At 51.0% G+C, this 23,583-nt stretch overlaps 2 protein-coding genes across 9 annotated transcripts in view; one reads left to right on the forward strand and one right to left on the reverse strand.

Annotated features, from left to right (window-relative positions):
• PALM3 (paralemmin 3) overlaps nucleotides 1-23,583 on the reverse strand; it is a 210,042-nt gene that overhangs the window by 91,009 nt on the left and 95,450 nt on the right. The window lies entirely within an intron of this gene.
• Nucleotides 17,729-23,583, forward strand: part of MISP3 (MISP family member 3) — a 62,749-nt gene continuing 56,894 nt past the window's right edge. The window contains exon 1 of one of the 2 annotated variants that reach the window (XM_056570275.1): nucleotides 17,729-17,844. The gene's annotated coding sequence lies outside the window, so the exon portion shown is untranslated. The remainder of the gene's footprint in view (nucleotides 17,845-23,583) is intronic. The other variant, XM_056570274.1, reaches the window with a different exon arrangement.

Genomic DNA, 23,583 nt, shown 5'->3' on the forward strand with positions numbered 1-23,583 from the left:
GAGCAATCTGCAAGGACACAGTGAGACGTGGAGAAGCAGAATTCACACCAAGGGACGCCACTCCCATTTGAACAGGGTGCGTGCGTGCATTTCCCAGACGCGGAGGACGAATAGGGCAATCCACCAAGAAATGTTCGGTACTAGCGCAGTACAGACATACATTTTTATCTCTGTGGCGAGTCCTCTCTTCATGGGTCAGGCGAGACCGATCCACTTGCGTCGCCTCCTCGGTGGGAGGCACAAGGGTAGATTGCAAAGGATACTGGGAGAGAGGTGCCCAGAGATCAAGGTCCTTTTCCTGGCGGAGCTCCTGGTGTCTTTCAGAAAAACGCTTGTCGATGCGGGTGGCCAAAAGGATAAGTTCTGACAGGTTAGCTGGAATTTCTCGTGCGGCCAGTACATTTTTGATGTTGCTGGATAAGCCTCTCTTGAAGGTCGCGCAGAGGGCCTCATTGTTCCAGGCTAGCTCTGAGGCAAGGGTACGAAACTGGATGGCGCATTCGCCTACGGAAGAAGTTCCTTGGACCAGGTTCAGCAAGGCAGTCTCGGCAGAGGAGGCCCGGGCTGGCTCCTCGAAGACACTACGGACTTCAGCGAAGAAGGACTGGACTGTGGCAGGATCATAGCGGTCCCAGAGCGGTGTGGCCCAAGACAAGGCCTTTCCAGACAGAAGACTAACTACAAAAGCCACCTTAGACCGTTCTGTAGGAAATTGGTCCGACAACATCTCCAAGTGTAGGGAACATTGAGACAGGAAACCACGGCAGAGTCTAGAGTCCCCATCAAATTTGTACGGCAGGGACAAACGGAGGCTAGGAGCGGCCACTCGCTGCGGAGGAGGTGCAGGAGCTGGCGGAGGAGATGGTTGCTGCTGTAGCAGTGGCAGAAGTTGCTGTAACATGGCGGTCAACTGCGCCAGCTGCTGTCCTTGTTGGGCGATTTGCTGAGATTGCTGGGCAACCACCGTGGGTAGGTCAGCGAGACTTGGCAGCGGCACCTCAACGGGATCCATGGCCGGATCTACTGTTATGATTCGGCAGGCTGGAGGTGGATCCTCTGTGTCAGAGAGGGATTGGCGTGGACCGTATCGATGGACCGGTTCTAAGTTGCTACTGGTATTCACCAGAGCCCGCCGCAAAGCGGGATGGACTTGTAGTGGCAGGTAACCCCCAGGTCGTTCCACCCGATAGCGACTCAACCCCACTGACAGCTGAGACAGGCGCGGTACACAGGGACAAGGCAAGTGCAAGGTCGGACGTAGCAGAAGGTCAGGGCAGGCAGCAATGGTTCGTAGTCAGGGGCAACGGCAAAGGTCTGGATACACAGGCTTGGGATACACACAACGCTTTCTCAGGGCACTAGGGCAACAAGATCCGGCAAGGACAAGAAGGGGAAGTGGGTTTTTATATGTTTTGCAGATGTAGGTACTGATTGGGCCAGGCACCAATTAATGATGCACTAGCCCTTTAAATTTCAGAGAGCCGGCGCGCGCGCGCCCTAGAGAGCGGGGCCGCGCGCGCCGGGACAGAACAGCAGGAGGACGGGGCAGCTGAGATGATTGGGATGCGACCCGCGGGCGGGCGCATTCCGCTACGCGGATGGCATCCCCGCCGGTGATAACAGTGCAGCGCTCCCGGTCAGCGGGTCTGACCGGGGCGCTGCACATTGAAGAATGCCGCGAGCGCTCCGGGGAGGAGCAGGGACCCGGAGCGCTCGGCGTAACAAACAATTTCCTCTCTACTGCTAATAACTCTCCCAATACCCCATGAGCACTTCCCTCTCTACTGCTAATACCTCTCCCTATAAACCCATGAGCACTTCCCTCTCTACTGCTAATACCTCTCCCTATAAACCCATGAGCACTTCCCTCTATACTGCTAATACCTCTCCCTATAAACCCATGAGGACTGCCCTCTCTACTGCTAATACTGCTCCCTATAAACCCATGAGCACTTCCCTCTCTACTGCTAATACCTCTCCCTATAAACCCATGAGCACTGCCCTCTCTACTGCTAATACCGCTCCCTATACACCTGCAAGCATTTCCCTCACTACTTCTAATACCTCTCCCTATACACCCAATCATTCTGCTAGCATTTCCTGCTGCTCTATGACACTGTCTGCCTACTTTTAAGTCTTCTGAAATAATGATCCCTGAATCCCTTTCCTCAGATACTAAAGTTAGGGCTGTATCACATATTCTATAGTATCACATATTCTATACTCGGCTTTAGGATTTTAACACCCAAGGTGCATTATTTTGTACTATCCCATATTAAATTTCAGTTCAGCCGGAGTTCTTCTCTATAAATTCTTCCCTATATTACAATACTGTACATACTGAGGAGCAGCAGTGAATGTTATGTGACAGTGCACAGGAGTGGGACGCCCCCTTGTTTGTATATCAGTAGCAGTATACATTACATAGAAATACATTATGGCTGCATTGCACAATCTGCCCCCTCATGCGCGGCTCAATTCTTTCTAATCCACCAGATTGTAATCTAATACGTCAGTGCAGAAGATTTCATAATGTAGAAGACTTCCCATCCACAGGTCTGTCTTCTGGTTGGCGGGCGGCTCAGTAGCTGGCGGGGCACCGGTATCTATTTCACTCATCTGAGTTTCACAGAGAACAGGAAGGATCATGTATGAGAGAAATAGGTTCTATGTAATGGGGGAAACTTATTATGACGGGCTGGTGTTTACTTCAGATAAAGTGACAGGTCATTGTAGCAAGATATGCCAATTTTTTTAAAAGGCACAATTCACACCATCCACTTCTTCTCCTGTACTCCTATGTGCCCGCCACACTTATTCCAGTTCTCTGATATACCAGACTACTCCTTCTCCAATTCATTTATGTGCTAGACCAATCCTTCTATGTGGCAAATGACTTCTCCAGTTCCTGTCTGCCATAATACTCTTCTCCAGGTCTACGGTCATGGCCGTAAATGTTGGAACCCCTGAAGTTTTTCAAGAAAATGAAGTATTTCTCACAGAAAAGGATTGCAGTAACACATGTTTTCTATACACATGTTTATTCCCTTTGTTTGTATTGGAACTAAACCAAAAAAGGGAGGAAAAAAAGTAAACTGGACATAATGTCACCAAACTCCAAAAATGGGCTGGATAAAATAATTGGCAGCCTTAACTTAATATTTGGTTGCGCACCCTTTGGAAAAAATAACTGAAATCAGTGGCTTCCTATAACCATCAATAAGCTTCTTACACCTCTCAGTCGGAATGTTGGACCACTCTTCCTTTACAAACTGCTCCAGGTCTCTCTTATTGGAAGGCGCCTTTTCCCAATAACAATTTTAAGATCTCTCCACAGGGGTTCAATGGGATTTAGATCTGGACTCATTGCTGCCACTTCAGAACTCTCCAGCGCTTTGTTGTCATCCATTTCTGGGGGCTTTATGATGTATGTTTGGGGTCATTGTCCTGCTGGAAGACCCAAGATCTCGGGCGCAAACCCAGCTTTCTGACACTGGTCTGTACAGTGCGACCCAAAATCCATTGGTAATCCTCAGATTTCATGATGCCTTGTACACATTCAAGGCACCCAGTGCCAGAGGCAGCAAAACAACCCAAAAACATCACTGACCTCCACCATATTTCACTGTAGGTACTGTGTTCTTTTCTTTGTAGGCCTCATTCCATTTTCGGTAAACAGTAGAATGATGGGCTTTACCAAAAACCTCTATCTTGGTCTCATCTGTCCACAAGACGTTTTCCCAGAAGGATTTTGGCTTACTCAAGTTCATTTTGGCAAAATGTAGTCTTGTTTTTTTATGTCTCTGTGTCAGCAGTGGGGTTCTCCTGGGTCTCCTCCATAGTGAGGTCCTCCTGGGTCTCCTCCATAGTGGGGTCCACTTGGGTCTCCTCCATAGTGGGGTCCTCCTGGGTCTCCTGTCATAGTGTTTCATTTCATTAAAATGTCTACGGATAGTTCGCGCTGACACTGATGCTCCCTGAGCCTGCAGGACAGCTTAAATATCTTTGGAACTTGTTTGGGGTTGCTTGTCCACCATCCAGACTATCCTGCGTTGACACCTTTCATCAATTTTCCTCTTCCGTCCACGCCCAGGGAGATTAGTTACAGTGCCATGGGTTGCAAACTTCTTGATAATGTTGCGCACTGTGGACACAGGCAAATCTAGATCTCTGGAGATGGACTTGTAACCTTGAGATTGTTGATATTTTACCACAATTTTGGTTCTCAAGTCCTCGGACAGTTCTCTTCTCCTCTTTCTGTTGTCCATGCTTAGTGTGGCACACACAGACACATAATGCAAAGACTAAGTGAACTTCTCTCCTTTTTATCTGCTTTCAGGTTTGATTTTTATATTGCCCACACCTGCTGTTGCCCCAAATGAGTTTAAAGAGCATCACATTCTTGAAGCAATCTTATTTTTTCACAGTTTTTAAAGGGTGCCAATAATTTTGTCCAGCCCATTTTTGGAGTTTGGTGTGACATTATGTCCAAGGTGCCAACATTTACGGCCATGACTGTATGTGCTAAACCCCTCTTCCTCTAATTCTCTTATCAGTCACATTACATTCTCCGGTCCTTCTACGTGATAGCCCACTACTTCTCCAGTCCTCCTATGTGATAGCCCACTCCTTCTCTGGTCCTTCTACGTGATAGCCCACGCCTTCTCCAGTCATTCTATGTGATAGCCCACTCCTTCTCCAGTCCTCCTATGTGATAGCCCACGCCTTCTCCAGTCATTCTATGTGATAGCCCACTCCTTCTCCGGTCCTTCTCTGTGATAGCTCACTCCTTCTCCAGTCCTTCTATGTAATAGCCCACTCCTTCTCCGGTCCTTCTATGTGATAGCCCACTCCTTCTCTGGTCCTCCTATGTGATAGCCCACTGCTTCGCTGGTCCTCCTATGTGATAGCCCACTCCTTCTCCGGTCCTTCTAAGTGATAGCCCACTCCTTCTCTGGTCCTCCTATTGTTACGCCGAGTGCTCCGGGTCCCCGCTCCTCCCCGGAGCGCTCGCTACACTCCTCTCACTGCAGCGCTCCGGTCGGTTCCACGGACCCGGGGCGCTGCGATACCGCCTCTGGCCGGGATGCGATTCGCGATGCGGGTAGCGCCCGCTCGCGATGCGCACCCCGGCTCCCGTACCTGACTCGCTCTCCGTCAGTTCTGTCCCGGCGCGCGCGGCCCCGCTCCCTAGGGCGCGCGCGCGCCGGGTCTTTGCGATTTAAAGGGCCACTGCGCCGCTGATTGGCGCAGGGGTTCCAATTAGTGTTTACACCTGTGCACTTCCCTATATCACCTCACTTCCCCTTCACTCCCTCGCCGGATCTTGTTGCCTTAGTGCCAGTGAAAGCGTTTCCTTGTGTGTTCCTAGCCTGTGTTCCAGACCTCCTGCCGTTGCCCCTGACTACGATCCTTGCTGCCTGCCCCGACCTTCTGCTACGTCCGACCTTGCTTCTGTCTACTCCCTTGTACCGCGCCTATCTTCAGCAGCCAGAGAGGTTGAGCCGTTGCTAGGGGATACGACCTGGTCACTACCGCCGCAGCAAGACCATCCCGCTTTGCGGCGGGCTCTGGTGAAAACCAGTAGTGACTTAGAACCGATCCTCTAGCACGGTCCACGCCAATCCCTCTCTGGCACAGAGGATCCACTACCTGCCAGCCGGCATCGTGACAGTAGATCCGGCCATGGATCCCGCTGAAGTTCCTCTGCCAGTTGTCGCTGACCTCACCACGGTGGTCGCCCAGCAGTCACAACAGATTGCGCAACAAGGCCAACAGCTGTCTCAACTGACTGTTATGCTACAACAGTTACTACCACAGCTCCAGCAACCATCTCCTCCGCCAGCTCCTGTACCTCCCCCGCAGCGAGTGGCCGCTTCTGGACTACGACTATCCTTGCCGGATAAATTTGATGGGGACTCTAAGTTTTGCCGTGGCTTCCTTTCCCAATGTTCATTACACTTGGAGATGATGTCGGACCAGTTCCCCACTGAAAGGTCTAAGGTGGCTTTCGTAGTCAGCCTGCTGTCTGGAAAAGCCCTGGCTTGGGCCACACCGCTCTGGGACCGCAATGACCCCGTCACTGCCTCTGTACACTCCTTCTTCTCGGAAATTCGAAGTGTCTTTGAGGAACCTGCCCGAGCCTCTTCTGCTGAGACTGCCCTGTTGAACCTGGTCCAGGGTAATTCTTCCGTTGGCGAGTATGCCGTACAATTCCGTACTCTTGCTTCTGAATTATCCTGGAACAATGAGGCCCTCTGCGCGACCTTTAAAAAAGGCCTATCCAGCAACATTAAAGATGTTCTGGCCGCACGAGAAATGCCTGCTAATCTTCATGAACTTATTCACCTAGCCACTCGCATTGACATGCGTTTTTCCGAAAGGCGTCAGGAGCTCCGCCAAGATATGGACTCTGTTCGCACGAGGCGTTTCTTCTCCTCGGCTCCTCTCTCCTCTGGTTCCCTGCAATCTGTTCCTGTGCCTCCCGCCGTGGAGGCTATGCAGGTCGACCGGTCTCGCCTGACATCTCAAGAGAGGACACGACGCCGCATGGAGAACCTCTGCCTGTACTGTGCTAGTACCGAACACTTCCTGAGGGATTGTCCTATCCGCCCTCCCCGCCTGGAAAGACGTACCCTGACTCCGCACAAAGGTGAGACAATCCTTGATGTCCACTCTGCTTCTCCACGTCTTACTGTGCCTGTGCGGATGTCTGCCTCTGCCTTCTCCTTCTCTTCTGTGGCCTTCTTGGACTCTGGATCTGCAGGAAATTTTATTTTGGCCTCTCTCGTCAACAGGTTCAACATCCCAGTGACCAGTCTCACCAGACCCCTTTACATCAATTGTATAAACAATGAAAGATTGGACTGTTCCATACGTTTCCGCACGGAGCCCCTTCTAATGAGCATCGGATCTCATCACGAGAGGATTGAACTTTTGGTCCTCCCCAATTGCACCTCGGAAATTCTCCTTGGACTTCCCTGGCTTCAACTTCATTCCCCAACCCTGGATTGGTCCACTGGGGAGATCAAGAGTTGGGGGCCCTCTTGTTCCAAGGACTGTCTAAAACCGGTTCCCAGTAACCCTTGCCGTAACTCTCTGCTTCCTCCAGTAACCGGTCTCCCTAAGGCCTATATGGACTTCGCGGATGTTTTCTGCAAAAAACAAGCGGAGACTCTACCTCCTCACAGGCCTTATGATTGTCCTATCGACCTCCTCCCGGGCACTACTCCACCCCGGGGCAGAATTTATCCTCTCTCTGCCCCAGAGACTCTTGCCATGTCTGAATACGTCCAGGAGAATCTAAAAAAGGGCTTTATCCGTAAATCCTCCTCTCCTGCCGGAGCCGGATTTTTCTTTGTGTCCAAAAAAGATGGCTCTCTACGTCCTTGCATTGACTACCGCGGACTTAATAAAATCACGGTTAAGAACCGCTACCCCTTACCCCTCATCTCTGAACTCTTTGATCGCCTCCAAGGTGCCCACATCTTTACTAAATTGGACTTAAGAGGCGCCTATAACCTCATCCGCATCAGAGAGGGGGATGAGTGGAAAACAGCATTTAACACCAGAGATGGACACTTTGAGTATCTGGTCATGCCCCTTTGGCCTGTGCAACGCCCCTGCTGTCTTCCAAGACTTTGTTAACGAAATTTTTCGTGATCTGTTATACTCCTGTGTTGTTGTATATCTTGATGATATCCTAATTTTTTCGGCCAATCTAGAAGAACACCGCCAGCATGTCCGTATGGTTCTTCAGAGACTTCGTGACAATCAACTCTATGCTAAAATTGAGAAATGTCTGTTTGAATGCCAATCTCTTCCTTTTCTAGGATACTTGGTCTCTGGCCAGGGACTACAAATGGATCCAGATAAACTCTCTGCCGTCTTAGATTGGCCACGCCCCTCCGGACTCCGTGCCATCCAACGTTTTTTTGGGGTTCGCCAATTATTACAGGCAATTTATTCCACATTTTTCTACCATTGTGGCTCCTATTGTGGCTTTAACCAAAAAAAAATGCCGATCCCAAGTCTTGGCCGCCTCAAGCGGAAGACGCCTTTAAACGACTCAAGTCTGCCTTCTCTTCGGCTCCCGTGCTCTCCAGACCTGACCCATCTAAACCCTTCCTATTGGAGGTTGATGCCTCCTCAGTGGGAGCTGGAGCTGTCCTTCTACAAAAAAACTCTTCCCGGGCATGCTGTTACTTGTGGTTTTTTTTTCTAGGACCTTCTCTCCGGCGGAGAGGAACTACTCCATCGGGGATCGAGAGCTTCTAGCCATTAAATTAGCACTTGAGGAATGGAGGCATCTGCTGGAGGGATCAAGATTTCCAGTTATTATTTACACCGATCACAAGAACCTCTCATACCTCGAGTCTGCCCAACGGCTGAATCCTCGTCAGGCCAGGTGGTCTCTGTTCTTTGCCCGATTTAATTTTGAAATTCACTTTCGGCCTGCTGATAAGAACATTAGGGCCGATGCTCTCTCTCGTTCCTCAGATGCTTCTGAAATTGAACTCTCTCCTCAACACATCATTCCTCCTGACTGCCTGATTTCCACTTCTCCAGCCTCCATCAGGCAAACTCCTCCAGGAAAGACCTTTGTTTCTCCACGCCAACGCCTCGGAATCCTCAAATGGGGTCACTCCTCCCATCTCGCAGGTCATGCGGGCATCAAGAAATCTGTGCAACTCATCTCTCGCTTCTATTGGTGGCCGACTCTAGAGACTGATGTGGTGGACTTTGTGCGAGCCTGCACTATCTGTGCCCGGGATAAGACTCCTCGCCAGAAGCCCGCTGGTTTTCTTCTTCCTCTGCCTGTTCCCGAACAACCTTGGTCTCTGATTGGTATGGATTTTATTACTGACTTACCCCCATCCCATGGCAACACTGTTATTTGGGTGGTCGTTGATCGATTCTCCAAAATGGCACATTTCATCCCTCTTCCTGGTCTTCCTTCAGCGCCTCAGTTGGCTAAACAATTTTTTGTACACATTTTTCGTCTTCACGGGTTGCCTACGCAGATCGTCTCGGATAGAGGCGTCCAATTTGTGTCTAAATTCTGGAGGGCTCTCTGTAAACAACTCAAGATTAAATTAAATTTTTCTTCTGCATACCATCCTCAATCCAATGGACAAGTAGAAAGAATTAACCAGATCTTGGGTGACTATTTACGACATTTTGTTTCCTCCCGCCAGGATGACTGGGCAGATCTTCTACCTTGGGCCGAATTCTCGTATAATTTCAGAATCTCTGAATCTTCCTCCAAATCCCCGTTTTTCGTGGTGTACGGCCGTCACCCTCTTCCCCCCCTCCCTACCCCCTTGCCCTCTGGTCTGCCCGCTGTGGATGAAATTTCTCGTGATCTTTCCATCATATGGAGAGAGACCCAAAATTCTCTCTTACAGGCTTCTTCACGCATGAAGAGATTCGCGGATAAGAAAAGAAGAGCTCCTCCCATTTTTTCCCCTGGAGACAAGGTATGGCTCTCCGCCAAATATGTCCGCTTCCGTGTCCCTAGCTATAAGTTGGGACCACGCTATCTTGGTCCTTTCAAGATTTTGCGCCAGATTAATCCTGTCTCTTACAAACTTCTTCTTCCTCCTTCTCTTCGTATTCCTAATGCCTTTCATGTTTCTCTTCTTAAACCACTTATCATTAACCGTTTCTCTCCCAAATCTGTTCCCCCCACTCCTGTCTCCGGCTCCTCGGACATCTTCTCCGTCAAAGAAATTTTAGCATCTAAAAAGGTCAGAGGGAAAACCTTCTTTTTAGTGGATTGGGAGGGTTGTGGTCCTGAAGAGAGGTCCTGGGAACCTGAGGACAATATCCTGGACAAAAGTCTGGTCCTCAGGTTCTCAGGCTCCAAGAAGAGGGGGAGACCCAAGGGGGGGGGTACTGTTACGCCGAGTGCTCCGGGTCCCCGCTCCTCCCCGGAGCGCTCGCTACACTCCTCTCACTGCAGCGCTCCGGTCGGTTCCACGGACCCGGGGCGCTGCGATACCGCCTCTGGCCGGGATGCGATTCGCGATGCGGGTAGCGCCCGCTCGCGATGCGCACCCCGGCTCCCGTACCTGACTCGCTCTCCGTCAGTTCTGTCCCGGCGCGCGCGGCCCCGCTCCCTAGGGCGCGCGCGCGCCGGGTCTTTGCGATTTAAAGGGCCACTGCGCCGCTGATTGGCGCAGGGGTTCCAATTAGTGTTTACACCTGTGCACTTCCCTATATCACCTCACTTCCCCTTCACTCCCTCGCCGGATCTTGTTGCCTTAGTGCCAGTGAAAGCGTTTCCTTGTGTGTTCCTAGCCTGTGTTCCAGACCTCCTGCCGTTGCCCCTGACTACGATCCTTGCTGCCTGCCCCGACCTTCTGCTACGTCCGACCTTGCTTCTGTCTACTCCCTTGTACCGCGCCTATCTTCAGCAGCCAGAGAGGTTGAGCCGTTGCTAGGGGATACGACCTGGTCACTACCGCCGCAGCAAGACCATCCCGCTTTGCGGCGGGCTCTGGTGAAAACCAGTAGTGACTTAGAACCGATCCTCTAGCACGGTCCACGCCAATCCCTCTCTGGCACAGAGGATCCACTACCTGCCAGCCGGCATCGTGACACCTATGTGATAGCCCACTCCTTCTCTGGTCCTCCTATGTGATAGCCCACGCCTTCTCCGGCCCTCCTATGTGATAGCCCACTCCTTCACTGGTCCTCCTATCCGATAGCCCACTCCTTCTCCAGTCCTTCTATGTGATAGCCCACTCCTTCTCTGGTTCTCCTACGTGATAGCCCACTCCTTTTCCGGTCCTTCTCTGTGATAGCTCACTCCTTCTCCGGTCCTTCTATGTGATAGCCCACTCCTTCTCTGGTCCTCCTATGTGATAGCCCATTCCTTCTTCAGTTCTCCCATGTAATAGCCCACTCCTTCTCCAGTCCTCCTATGTGATAGCCCACTCCTTCTCCAGTCCTTTGTGATAGCCCACTCCTTCTCCAGTCCTTCTATGTGATAGCCCACTCCTTCTTCAGTCCTCCTATGTGATAGCCCACTCCTTCTCCAATCCTCCTATGTGATAGCCCACTCCTTCTCTGGACCTTCAATGTGATAGCCCACTCCTTCTCCAGTCCTCCTATGTGATAGCGCACTCCTTCTCCGGTCCTTCTACGTGATAGCCCACTCCTTCTCCGGTCCTTTTCTGTGATAGCTCACTCCTTCTATGTGATAGCCCACTCCTTCTCCGGTCCTCCTATGTGATAGCCCACTCCTTCTCTGGTCCAGCTATGTGATAGGCCACTCCTTCTCCAGTCCTCCTATGTGATAGCCCACTCCTTCTCCAGTCCTCCTATGTGATAGCCCACTCCTTCTCCAGTCCTTCTATGTGATAGCATACTCCTTCTCTGGTCCTCCTATGTGATAGCCCACTCCTTCTCCAGTCCTTCTATGTGATAGCCCACTCCTTCTCCGGTCCTCCTATGTGATAGTCCACTCCTTCTCCGGTCCTCCTATGTGATAGCCCACTCCTTCTCTGGTCCTCCTATGTGATAGTCCACTCCTTCTCCGGTCCTCCAATGTGATAGCCCACTCCTTCTTCAGTCCACCTATGTGATAGCCCACTCCTTCTCCGGTCCTCCTATGTGATAGCCCACTCCTTCTCTGGTCCTCCTATGTGATAGCCCACTCCTTCTCCGGTCCTTCTACGTGATAGCCCACTCCTTCTCTGGTCCTCCTATGTGATAGCCCACTCCTTCTCTGGTCCTCCTATGTGATAGCCCACTCCTTCTCTGGTCCTCCTATGTAATAGCCCACTCCTTCTCCAGTCCTTCTATGTGATAGCCCATTCCTTCTCCAGTTCTCCTATGTGATAGCCCACTCCTTCTCCAGTCCTTCTATGTGATAGCCCACTCCTTCTCCGGTCCTCCTATGTGATAGCCCACTCCTTCTCTGGTCCTCCTATGTGATAGCCCACTCCTTCTCCAGTCCTCCTATGTGATAGCCCACTCCTTCTCTGGTCCTCCTTTGTGATAGCCCACTCCTTCTCCAGTCCTCCTATGTGATAGCCCACTCCTTCTCTGGTCCTACTATGTGACAGCCCACTCCTTCTCTGGTCCTTCTATGTGATAGCCCACCCCTTCTCCGGTCCTTTTCTGTGATAGCTCACTCCTTCTATGTGATAGCCCACTCCTTCTCCGGTCCTCCTATGTGATAGCCCACTCCTTCTCTGGTCCAGCTATGTGATAGCCCACTCCTTCTCCAGTCCTCCTATGTGATAGCCCACTCCTTCTCTGGTCCTCCTATGTGATAGCCTACTCCTTCTCCGGTCCTTCTACGTGATAGCCCACTCCTTCTCTGGTCCTCCTATGTGATAGCCCACTCCTTCTCTGGTCCTCCTATGTGATAGCCCACTCCTTCTCCAGTGCTCCTATGTGATAGCCCATTCCTTCTCCAGTTCTCCTATGTGATAGCCCACTCCTTCTCCAGTCCTTCTATGTGATAGCCCACTCCTTCTCTGGTCCTCCTACTTGATAGCCCAATCCTTCTCCGGTCCTTCTCTGTGATAGCTCACTCCTTCTCCGGTCCTTCTATGTGATAGCCCACTCCTTCTCCAGTCCTTCTATGTGATAGCCCACTCCTCCAGTCCTCCTATGTGATAGCCCACTCCTTCTCTGGTCCTTCTATGTGATAGCCCACTCCTTCTCCAGTCCTCCTATGTGATAGCCCACTCCTTCTCCGGTCCTTCTACGTGATAGCCCACTCCTTCTCCAGTCCTCCTATGTGATAGGAGGACTGGAGAAGGAGTGGGCTATCACATAGGAGGACTGGAGAAGGAGTGGGCTATGTGATAGCCCACTCCTTTTCTGGTCCTTCTACGTGATAGCCCACTCCTTCTCCAGTACTCCTATGTGATAGCCCACTCCTTCTCCAGTCCTTCTCTGTGATAGCTCACTCCTTCTCCGGTCCTTCTATGTGATAGCCCACTCCTTCTCCGGTCCTCCTATGTGATAGCCCACTCCTTCTCCGGTCCTTCTACGTGATAGCCCACTCCTTCTCTGGTCCTCCTATGTGATAGCCCACTCCTTCTCCGGTCCTCCTATGTGATAGCCCACTCCTTCTCCAGTCCTTCTCTGTGATAGCTCACTCCTTCTCCGGTCCTTCTATGTGATAGCCCACTCCTTCTCCGGTCCTCCTATGTGATAGCCCACTCCTTCTCCGGTCCTTCTACGTGATAGCCCACTTCTTCTCTGGTCCTCCTATGTGATAGCCCACTCCTTCTCTGGTCCTCCTATGTGATAGCCCACTCCTTCTCGGTCCTCCTATGTGATAGCCCACTCCTTCTCTGGTCCTCCTATGTGATAGCCCACTCCTTCTCCGGTCCTTCTACGTGATAGCCCACTCCTTCTCTGGTCCTCCTACGTGACAGCCCACTCCTTCTCCGGTCCTTCTCTGTGATAGCCCACTCCTTCTCCGGTCCTTCTCTGTGATAGCCCACTCCTTCTCCGGTCCTCCTATTTGATAGCCCATTCCTTCTCCAGTTCTCCTATGTGATAGCCCACTCCTCCAGTCCTCCTATGTGATAGCCCACTCTTTCTCCAGTCCTCCTATGTGATAGCCCACTCCTTCTCCAGTCCTATGTCATAGCCCACTCCTTCTCTGGTCCTCCTACGTGACAGCCCACTCCTTCTCCGGTCCTTCTCTGTGATAGCTCACTCCTTCTCTGTGATAGCCCACTCCTTCTCCAGTTCTCCTATGTGATAGCCCACTCCTTCTCCAGTTGTCCTATGTGATAGCTCACTCCTTCTCCGGTCCTCCTATGTGATAACCCATTCCTTCTCCAGTTCTCCTATGTGATAACCCACTCCTTCTCCAGTCCTTCTATGTGATAGCCCACTCCTTCTCCAGTCCTCCTATGTGATAGCCCACTCCTTCTCCAGTCCTTCTATGTGATAGCCCACTCCTTCTCCAGTCCTCCTATGTGATAGCCCACTCCTTCTCCGGTCCTTCTACGTGATAGCCCACTCCTTCTCTGGTCCTCCTATGTGATAGCCCACTCCTTCTCTGGTCCTCCTATGTGATAGCCCACTCCTTCTCCAGTCCTCCTATGTGATAGCCCACTCCTTCTCTGGTCCTCCTATGTGATAGCCCACTCCTTCTCCAGTCCTTCTACGTGATAGCCCACTCCTTCTCTGGTCCTCCTACGTGACAGCCCACTCCTTCTCCGGTCCTTCTCTATGATAGCTCACTTCTTCTCTGGTCCTTCTATGTAATAGCCCACTCCTTCTCCGGTCCTCCTATGTGATAGCCCATTCCTTCTCCAGTTCTCCTATGTGATAGCCCACTCCTCCAGTCCTCCTATGTGATAGCCCACTCTTTCTCCAGTCCTCCTATGTGATAGCCCACTCCTTCTCCAGTCCTATGTCATAGCCCACTCCTTCTCTGGTCCTCCTACGTGACAGCCCACTCCTTCTCCGGTCCTTCTCTGTGCTAGCTCACTCCTTCTCCGGTCCTTCTCTGTGATAGCCCACTCCTTCTCCAGTTCTCCTATGTGATAGCCCACTCCTTCTCCAGTTCTCCTATGTGATAGCTCACTCCTTCTCCGGTCCTCCTATGTGATAGCCCATTCCTTCTCCAGTTCTCCTATGTGATAGCCCACTCCTTCTCCAGTCCTTCTATGTGATAGCCCACTCCTTCTCCAGTCCTCCTATGTGATAGCCCACTCCTTCTCCAGTCCTCCTATTTGATAGCCCACTCCTTCTCTGGTCCTTCTATGTGATAGCCCACTCCTTCTCCAGTCCTCCCATGTGAGAGCCCACTCCTTCTCCGGTCCTTCTCTGTGATAGCTCACTCCTTCTCCGGTCCTTCTATGTGATAGCCCACTCCTTCTCCGGTCCTCCTATGTGATAGTCCACTCCTTCTCTGGTCCTCCTATGTGATAGCCCACTCCTTCTCCAGTCCTCCTATGTGATAGCCCACTCCTTCTCTGGTCCTCCTTTGTGATAGCCCACTCCTTCTCCAGTCCTCCTATGTGATAGCCCACTCCTTCTCTGGTCCTACTATGTGACAGCCCACTCCTTCTCTGGTCCTTCTATGTGATAGCCCACCCCTTCTCTGGTCCTCCTATGTGATAGTCCACTCCTTCTCCAGTCCTCCTATGTGATAGCCCACTCCTTCTCTGGTCCTCCCATGTGATAGCCCACTCCTTCTTCAGTCCTCCTATGTAATAGCCCACTCCTTCTCCAGTCCTTCTATGTGATAGCCCACTCCTTCTCCAGTCCTTCTATGTGATAGCCCACTCCTTCTCAAGTCCTCCTATGTGATAGCCCACTCCTTCTCCATTCCTACTATGTGATAGCCCACTCCTTCTCCAGTCCTACTATGTGATAGCCCACTCCTTCTCCAGTCCTACTATGTGATAGCCCACTCCTTCTCCATTCCTACTATGTGATAGCCCACTCCTTCTCTGGTTCTCCTATGTGATAGCCCACTCCTTCTCCAGTCCTCCTATGTGATAGCCCACTCCTCCTCCGGTCCTCCTATGTGATAGCCCACTCCTTCTCCAGTCCTTCTATGTGATAGCCCACTCCTTCTTCAGTCCTCCTATGTGATAGCCCACTCCTTCTCCAGTCCTACTATGTGATAGCCCACTCCTTCTCCAGTCCAACTATGTGATAGCCCACTCCTTCTCCAGTTCTCCTGTGTGATAGCCCACTCCTTCTCCAGTCCTCCTATGTGATAGGCCACTCCTTCTCCAGTCCTATGTGATAGCCCACTCCTTCTCCAGTCCTATGTGATAGCCCACTCCTTCTCCAGTCCTCCTATGTGATAGCCCACGCCTCCTCCGGTCCTCCTATGTGATAGCCCACTCCTCCTCTGGTCCTCCTATGTGATAGTCCACTCCTTCTCCGGTCCTCCTATGTGATAGCCAACTCCTTCTCCATTCCTCCTATGTGATAGCCCACTCCTCCTCCGGTCCTCCTATGTGACAGCCCACTCCTTCTCCAGTCCTCCTATGTGATAGCCCACTCCTCCTCCGGTCCTCCTATGTGATAGCCCACTCCTTCTCCAGTCCTTCTATGTGATAGCCCACTCCTCCTCCGGTCCTCCTATGTGATAGCCCACTCCTTCTCCAGTCCTTCTATGTGATAGCCCACTCCTTCTCCAGTCCTTCTATGTGATAGTCCACTCCTTCTCCGGTCCTCCTATGTGATAGCCCACTCCTTCTCCAGTCCTCCTATGTGATAGCCCACTCCTCCTCCGGTCCTCCTATGTGACAGCCCACTCCTTCTCCAGTCCTTCTATGTGATAGCCCACTGCTCCTCTGGTCCTCCTATGTGATAGCCCACTCCTTTTCCAGTCCTCCTGTGTGATCTCTTATTCTCCAGTTCTCCTATGGTCTAGATTACTCCATTTCCAGATTTCCTAAGTACAAAAACTCCTGTCACGGTTCGGCTGGCAGGAGGTGGATCCTCTGTGCTAGAGAGGGATTGGCGTGGACCATGCTAGTGGACCGGTTCTAAGCTGCTACTGGTTTTCACCAGAGCCCGCCGCAAAGCGGGATGGTCTTGCAGCGGCGGTAGCAACCAGGTCGCATCCACTAGCAACGGCTCAACCTCTCTGACTGCTGAAGATAGGCGCGGTACAAGGGGGTAGACAAGAGCAAGGTCGGACGTAGCAGAAGGTCGGGGCAGGCAGCAAGGATCGTAGTCAGTGGCAACGGCAGGAGGTCTGGAACACAGGCTAGGAACACACTGGGAAACGCTTTCACTGGCACAATGGCAACAAGATCCGGCAAGGAAGGGAAGGGGAAGTGAACCAGGCGCCAATCAGCGGCACACTGGCCCTTTAAATCGCAGAGACCCGGCGCGCGTGCGCCCTAGGGAGCGGGGCCGCGCGCGCCGGGACAAGACCGACGGAGAGCGAGTCAGGTACGGGAGCCGGGATGCGCATCGCGAGCGGGCGCCTGCCGCATAGCGAATCGCATCCCGGCTGGGAGAGGTATCGCAGCGCACCCGGTCAGCAGGTCTGACCGGGGCGCTGCAATTGCGAGAATGTTGCGAGCGCTCCGGGGAGGAGCGGGGACCCGGAGCGCTCGGCGTAACAACTCCTTCCACAGATGTCCTAAGTGCTGGACCACTCTCTCTAATTTACTCCTATCTTTCCAGATCAATCTCTCATCAGTATAACTGCCATATGACATTGAGAGTGTGGAGACCCCTTAACCCACATAAATACTAAACATACTGCTCTTTCTAAAAGATACATTTATCCTAGTATAATTACAATAACTATATAAAACAATGCCCTGGTACCAAGGTGCCAAGGTTCTATCTAAGTTCAGTCTTCTAAGGACGATTCCGGATGTCCTACTGGGTTCAAGCGGTGACTATGACTGAAGAATCCGGTAAATCAGGATCCCTAAGCTGGGACTTTTTCTGACCCTGGAGACAACTCTCACTGCTTCTTCATTTCAGTAGGTAGGAATTACAGACCATGGTCAGTAAATCTATTAAGTGTCAGAAAATCCAGACAAAAATGGTGGCATCAGCCTTCATAGGCTTGTACTCCACAGGTGTCAGTATGTGCGTGCGGCCCAATGTATAAAGACTATTCCCCTAATTCTCAGTGATCAGGATATGCTCTTTGGTTTTGTAGGCAGGTGACATGCAGGTATGTCGTGTATAGGTAAGAGATTTGGGAGAGCTCATACCTCTCCTGTGTCCTTCTGTGTCCTCCGTACCAGGCAGTCACAACCAGTCCCCAAATGACACAATCAGTTCATTGTGCTACTGAGTAACACAGGACACACTCAAGGTGAAAGAGGGAGAGAGACGGGTGCTGGGTGCTGCAGAACGAGAATCAGCCAGGTGAGTGCTCAGTTTCTTCCACAATCATAGATGGGGTACTTGGGTGAACTGAGAGGGTGCTGGGTATGGGGGTGCAATGATAATATGATAGGTGTGCAAAGAGGATAGTGACAGAGTATAGTTTTGCAAGGTATAGTGATAGGGTGCTGGGTGTTCAAGGGGCGTAGTGACAGGGTGCTGGTTATGTGGAGTTGAATGAAAAGAGTACTGGGTGCACACGGTGTTGTAACCAGGTGTTGAGTGTGTGGGGTACAGTAACAGGGTGCTGTATGTATGAGGGGTACAGTGACAGGGTGCTAGGTATGTGGCATGTACCTACACAGAGATGGGTGTGTGGGTACAAGTGACAGAGTGCTTAGAGTTTATGGAGCAGAGGTTATGGGGTCCAGGTATGAAAGGTGCATTGACAGGGTGTGGGGGAGAGTGACGGGGTATAGGGTGTGTGTAATGCAGAAACAGGGTTTCAAGTTTGGGAAAGAAAGAGTCAGGGCAGTGTGTGGTGTACTAACAGGGTGTTGGCTATGTGTGGTGTAGTAACAAGGTGCTGTCTATGTGGGGTGCAGTAACAAGGTGCTGTCTGTGTAAGCTGCAGTAACAGGGTGCTGTCTGTGTGGGGTGCAGTAACAGGGTGCTGGCTGTGTAAGCTGCAGTAACAGGGTTCTGGCTGTGTAAGCTGCAGTAACAGGGTGCTGTCTGTGTGGGGTGCAGTAACAGGGTGCTGTCTGTGTGGGGTGCAGTAACAGGGTGCTGTCTGTGTGGGGTGCAGTAACAGGGTGCTGGCTGTGTAAGCTGCAGTAACAGGGTGCTGTCTGTGTAAGCTGCAGTAACAGGGTGCTGTCTGTGTGGGGTGCAGTAACAGGGTGCTGTCTGTGTGGGGTGCAGTAACAGGGTGCTGGCTGTGTAAGCTGCAGTAACAAGGTGCTGTCTGTGTGGGGTGCAGTAACAGGGTGCTGGCTGTGTAAGCTGCAGTAACATGGTGCTGGCTGTGTAAGCTGCAGTAACAGGGTGCTGTCTGTGTAAGCTGCAGTAACAGGGTGCTGTCTGTGTGGGGTGCAGCAACAGGGTGCTGTCTGTGTGGGGTGCAGCAACAGGGTGCTGTCTGTGTGGGGTGCAGCAACAGGGTGCTGTCTGTGTGGGGTGCAGTAACAGGGTGCTGGCTGTGTAAGCTGCAGTAACAGGGTGCTGTCTGTGTAAGCTGCAGTAACAGGGTGCTGTCTGTGTAAGCTGCAGTAACAGGGTGCTGTCTGTGTGGGGTGCAGTAACAGGGTGCTGTCTGTGTAAGCTGCAGTAACAGGGTGCTGTCTGTGTGGGGTGCAGCAACAGGGTGCTGTCTGTGTGGGGTGCAGCAACAGGGTGCTGTCTGTGTGGGGTGCAGCAACAGGGTAATGGCTGTGTAAGCTGCAGTAACAGGGTGCTGGCTGTGTGGGGTGCAGTAACAGGGTGCTGTCTGTGTAAGCTGCAGTAACAAGGTGCTGTCTGTGTAAGCTGCAGTAACAAGGTGCTGTCTGTGTAAGCTGCAGTAACAAGGTGCTGTCTGTGTAAGCTGCAGTAACAGGGTGCTGTCTGTGTGGGGTGCAGTAACAGGGTGCTGTCTGTGTGGGGTGCAGTAACAGGGTGCTGTCTGTGTAAGCTGCAGTAACAAGGTGCTGTCTGTGTAAGCTGCAGTAACAAGGTGCTGTCTGTGTAAGCTGCAGTAACAAGGTGCTGTCTGTGTGGGGTGCAGTAACAGGGTGCTGTCTGTGTAAGCTGCAGTAACAGGGTGCTGTCTGTATGGGGTGCAGTAACAGGGTCCTGTCTGTGTGGGGTGCAGTAACAGGGTGCTGTCTGTGTAAGCTGCAGTAACAGGGTGCTGGCTGTGTGGGGTGCAGTAACAGGGTGCTGTCTGTGTGGGGTGCAGCAACAGGGTGCTGGCTATGTAAGGTACAGTAACAGGCTCCTGGTTGTGTAAGATGTAGTAACTGGGTGCTTGTAGTGTGGGGTGCTGGTTGTGTAAGGTGTAGTAACAAGGTGCTGGTTGTGTGAAGTGCAGTAAGAGGGTGCTGTCTGGGGTAAAGTGATTGAAGTTTATTGTGCAGTGTCATTCCTGGCTCTGTGTGGGCTGCAGGAATAGAAATGTTGGGTATTTGTAGGGTGCAGCAACAGGGTACTAGATGTGTGGAGTATAGTAACAGGGTGCTGGGAGAGTGTGTATAGATCAGTGACAGGACACCAAGTGTATGTAGGATACAGGACAGATCGGTAATGTGTGTGGGGTATAGTAACAGGGTGCTGGGAGAGTGTGTATAGAGCAGTGACAGGACACCAAGTGTATGTAGGATACAGGACAGATCGGTAATGTGTGTGGGGTATAGTAACAGGGTGCTGGGAGAGTGTGTATAGATCAGTGACAGGACACCAAGTGTATGTAGGATACAGGACAGATCGGTAATGTGTGTGGGGTATAGTAACAGGGTGCTGGGAGAGTGTGTATAGATCAGTGACAGGACACCAAGTGTATGTAGGATACAGGACAGATCGGTAATGTGTGTGGAGTATAGTAACAGGGTGCTGGGAGAGTGTGTATAGAGCAGTGACAGGACACCAAGTGTATGTAGGATACAGGACAGATCAGTAATGTGTGTGGGGTATAGTAACAGGGTGCTGGGAGAGTGTGTATAGAGCAGTGACAGGACACCAAGTGTATGTAGGATACAGGACAGATCGGTAATGTGTGTGGAGTATAGTAACAGGGTGCTGGGAGAGTGTGTATAGAGCAGTGACAGGACACCAAGTGTATGTAGGATACAGGACAGATCAGTAATGTGTGTGGAGTATAGTAACAGGGTGCTGGGAGAGTGTGTATAGAGCAGTGACAGGACACCAAGTGTATGTAGGATACAGGACAGATCGGTAATGTGTGTGGAGTATAGTAACAGGGTGCTGGGAGAGTGTGTATAGAGCAGTGACAGGACACCAAGTGTATGTAGGATACAGGACAGATCGGTAATGTGTGTGGAGTATAGTAACAGGGTGCTGGGAGAGTGTGTATAGAGCAGTGACAGGACACCAAGTGTATGTAGGATACAGGACAGATCGGTAATGTGTGTGGGGTATAGTAACAGGGTGCTGGGAGAGTGTGTATAGAGCAGTGACAGGACACCAAGTGTATGTAGGATACAGGACAGATCGGTAATGTGTGTGGAGTATAGTAACAGGGTGCTGGGAGAGTGTGTATAGAGCAGTGACAGGACACCAAGTGTATGTAGGATACAGGACAGATAGGTAATGTGTGTGGAGTATAGTAACAGGGTGCTGGGAGAGTGTGTATAGAGCAGTGACAGGACACCAAGTGTATGTAGGATACAGGACAGATCGGTAATGTGTGTGGAGTATAGTAACAGGGTGCTGGGAGAGTGTGTATAGAGCAGTGACAGGACACCAAGTGTATGTAGGATACAGGACAGATAGGTAATGTGTGTGGAGTATAGTAACAGGGTGCTGGGAGAGTGTGTATAGATCAGTGACAGGACACCAAGTGTATGTAGGATACAGGACAGATCGGTAATGTGTGTGGAGTATAGTAACAGGGTGCTGGGAGAGTGTGTATAGAGCAGTGACAGGACACCAAGTGTATGTAGGATACAGGACAGATCGGTAATGTGTGTGGAGTATAGTAACAGGGTGCTGGGAGAGTGTGTATAGAGCAGTGACAGGACACCAAGTGTATGTAGGATACAGGACAGATCGGTAATGTGTGTGGAGTATAGTAACAGGGTGCTGGGAGAGTGTGTATAGATCAGTGACAGGACACCAAGTGTATGTAGGATACAGGACAGATCGGTAATGTGTGTGGGGTATAGTAACAGGGTGCTGGGAGAGTGTGTATAGAGCAGTGACAGGACACCAAGTGTATGTAGGATACAGGACAGATCGGTAATGTGTGTGGAGTATAGTAACAGGGTGCTGGGAGAGTGTGTATAGAGCAGTGACAGGACACCAAGTGTATGTAGGATACAGGACAGATCGGTAATGTGTGTGGAGTATAGTAACAGGGTGCTGGGAGAGTGTGTATAGAGCAGTGACAGGACACCAAGTGTATGTAGGATACAGGACAGATAGGTAATGTGTGTGGGGTATAGTAACAGGGTGCTGGGAGAGTGTGTATAGAGCAGTGACAGGACACCAAGTGTATGTAGGATACAGGACAGATCGGTAATGTGTGTGGAGTATAGTAACAGGGTGCTGGGAGAGTGTGTATAGAGCAGTGACAGGACACCAAGTGTATGTAGGATACAGGACAGATCGGTAATGTGTGTGGAGTATAGTAACAGGGTGCTGGGAGAGTGTGTATAGATCAGTGACAGGACACCAAGTGTATGTAGGATACAGGACAGATCGGTAATGTGTGTGGAGTATAGTAACAGGGTGCTGGGAGAGTGTGTATAGAGCAGTGACAGGACACCAAGTGTATGTAGGATACAGGACAGATCGGTAATGTGTGTGGGGTATAGTAACAGGGTGCTGGGAGAGTGTGTATAGAGCAGTGACAGGACACCAAGTGTATGTAGGATACAGGACAGATCGGTAATGTGTGTGGGGTATAGTACAGGGTGCTGGGAGAGTGTGTATAGAGCAGTGACAGGACACCAAGTGTATGTAGGATACAGGACAGATCGGTAATGTGTGTGGAGTATAGTAACAGGGTGCTGGGAGAGTGTGTATAGAGCAGTGACAGGACACCAAGTGTATGTAGGATACAGGACAGATCGGTAATGTGTGTGGAGTATAGTAACAGGGTGCTGGGAGAGTGTGTATAGATCAGTGACAGGACACCAAGTGTATGTAGGATACAGGACAGATCGGTAATGTGTGTGGGGTATAGTAACAGGGTGCTGGGAGAGTGTGTATAGAGCAGTGACAGGACACCAAGTGTATGTAGGATACAGGACAGATAGGTAATGTGTGTGGAGTATAGTACAGGGTGCTGGGAGAGTGTGTATAGAGCAGTGACAGGACACCAAGTGTATGTAGGATACAGGACAGATCAGTAATGTGTGTGGAGTATAGTAACAGGGTGCTGGGAGAGTGTGTATAGATCAGTGACAGGACACCAAGTGTATGTAGGATACAGGACAGATCGGTAATGTGTGTGGAGTATAGTAACAGGGTGCTGGGAGAGTGTGTATAGAGCAGTGACAGGACACCAAGTGTATGTAGGATACAGGACAGATAGGTAATGTGTGTGGAGTATAGTAACAGGGTGCTGGGAGAGTGTGTATAGAGCAGTGACAGGACACCAAGTGTACGTAGGATACAGGACAGATCAGTAATGTGTGTGGGGTATAGTAACAGGGTGCTGGGAGAGTGTGTATAGAGCAGTGACAGGACACCAAGTGTATGTAGGATACAGGACAGATAGGTAATGTGTGTGGAGTATAGTAACAGGGTGCTGGGAGAGTGTGTATAGAGCAGTGACAGGACACCAAGTGTATGTAGGATACAGGACAGATCGGTAATGTGTGTGGGGTATAGTAACAGGGTGCTGGGAGAGTGTGTATAGAGCAGTGACAGGACACCAAGTGTATGTAGGATACAGGACAGATAGGTAATGTGTGTGGGGTATAGTAACAGGGTGCTGGGAGAGTGTGTATAGAGCAGTGACAGGACACCAAGTGTATGTAGGATACAGGACAGATCGGTAATGTGTGTGGAGTATAGTAACAGGGTGCTGGGAGAGTGTGTATAGAGCAGTGACAGGAC

This window comes from Hyla sarda, chromosome 4 (genome assembly GCF_029499605.1).
Source record: "Hyla sarda isolate aHylSar1 chromosome 4, aHylSar1.hap1, whole genome shotgun sequence".
NCBI classification, from domain to species: domain Eukaryota; kingdom Metazoa; phylum Chordata; class Amphibia; order Anura; family Hylidae; genus Hyla; species Hyla sarda.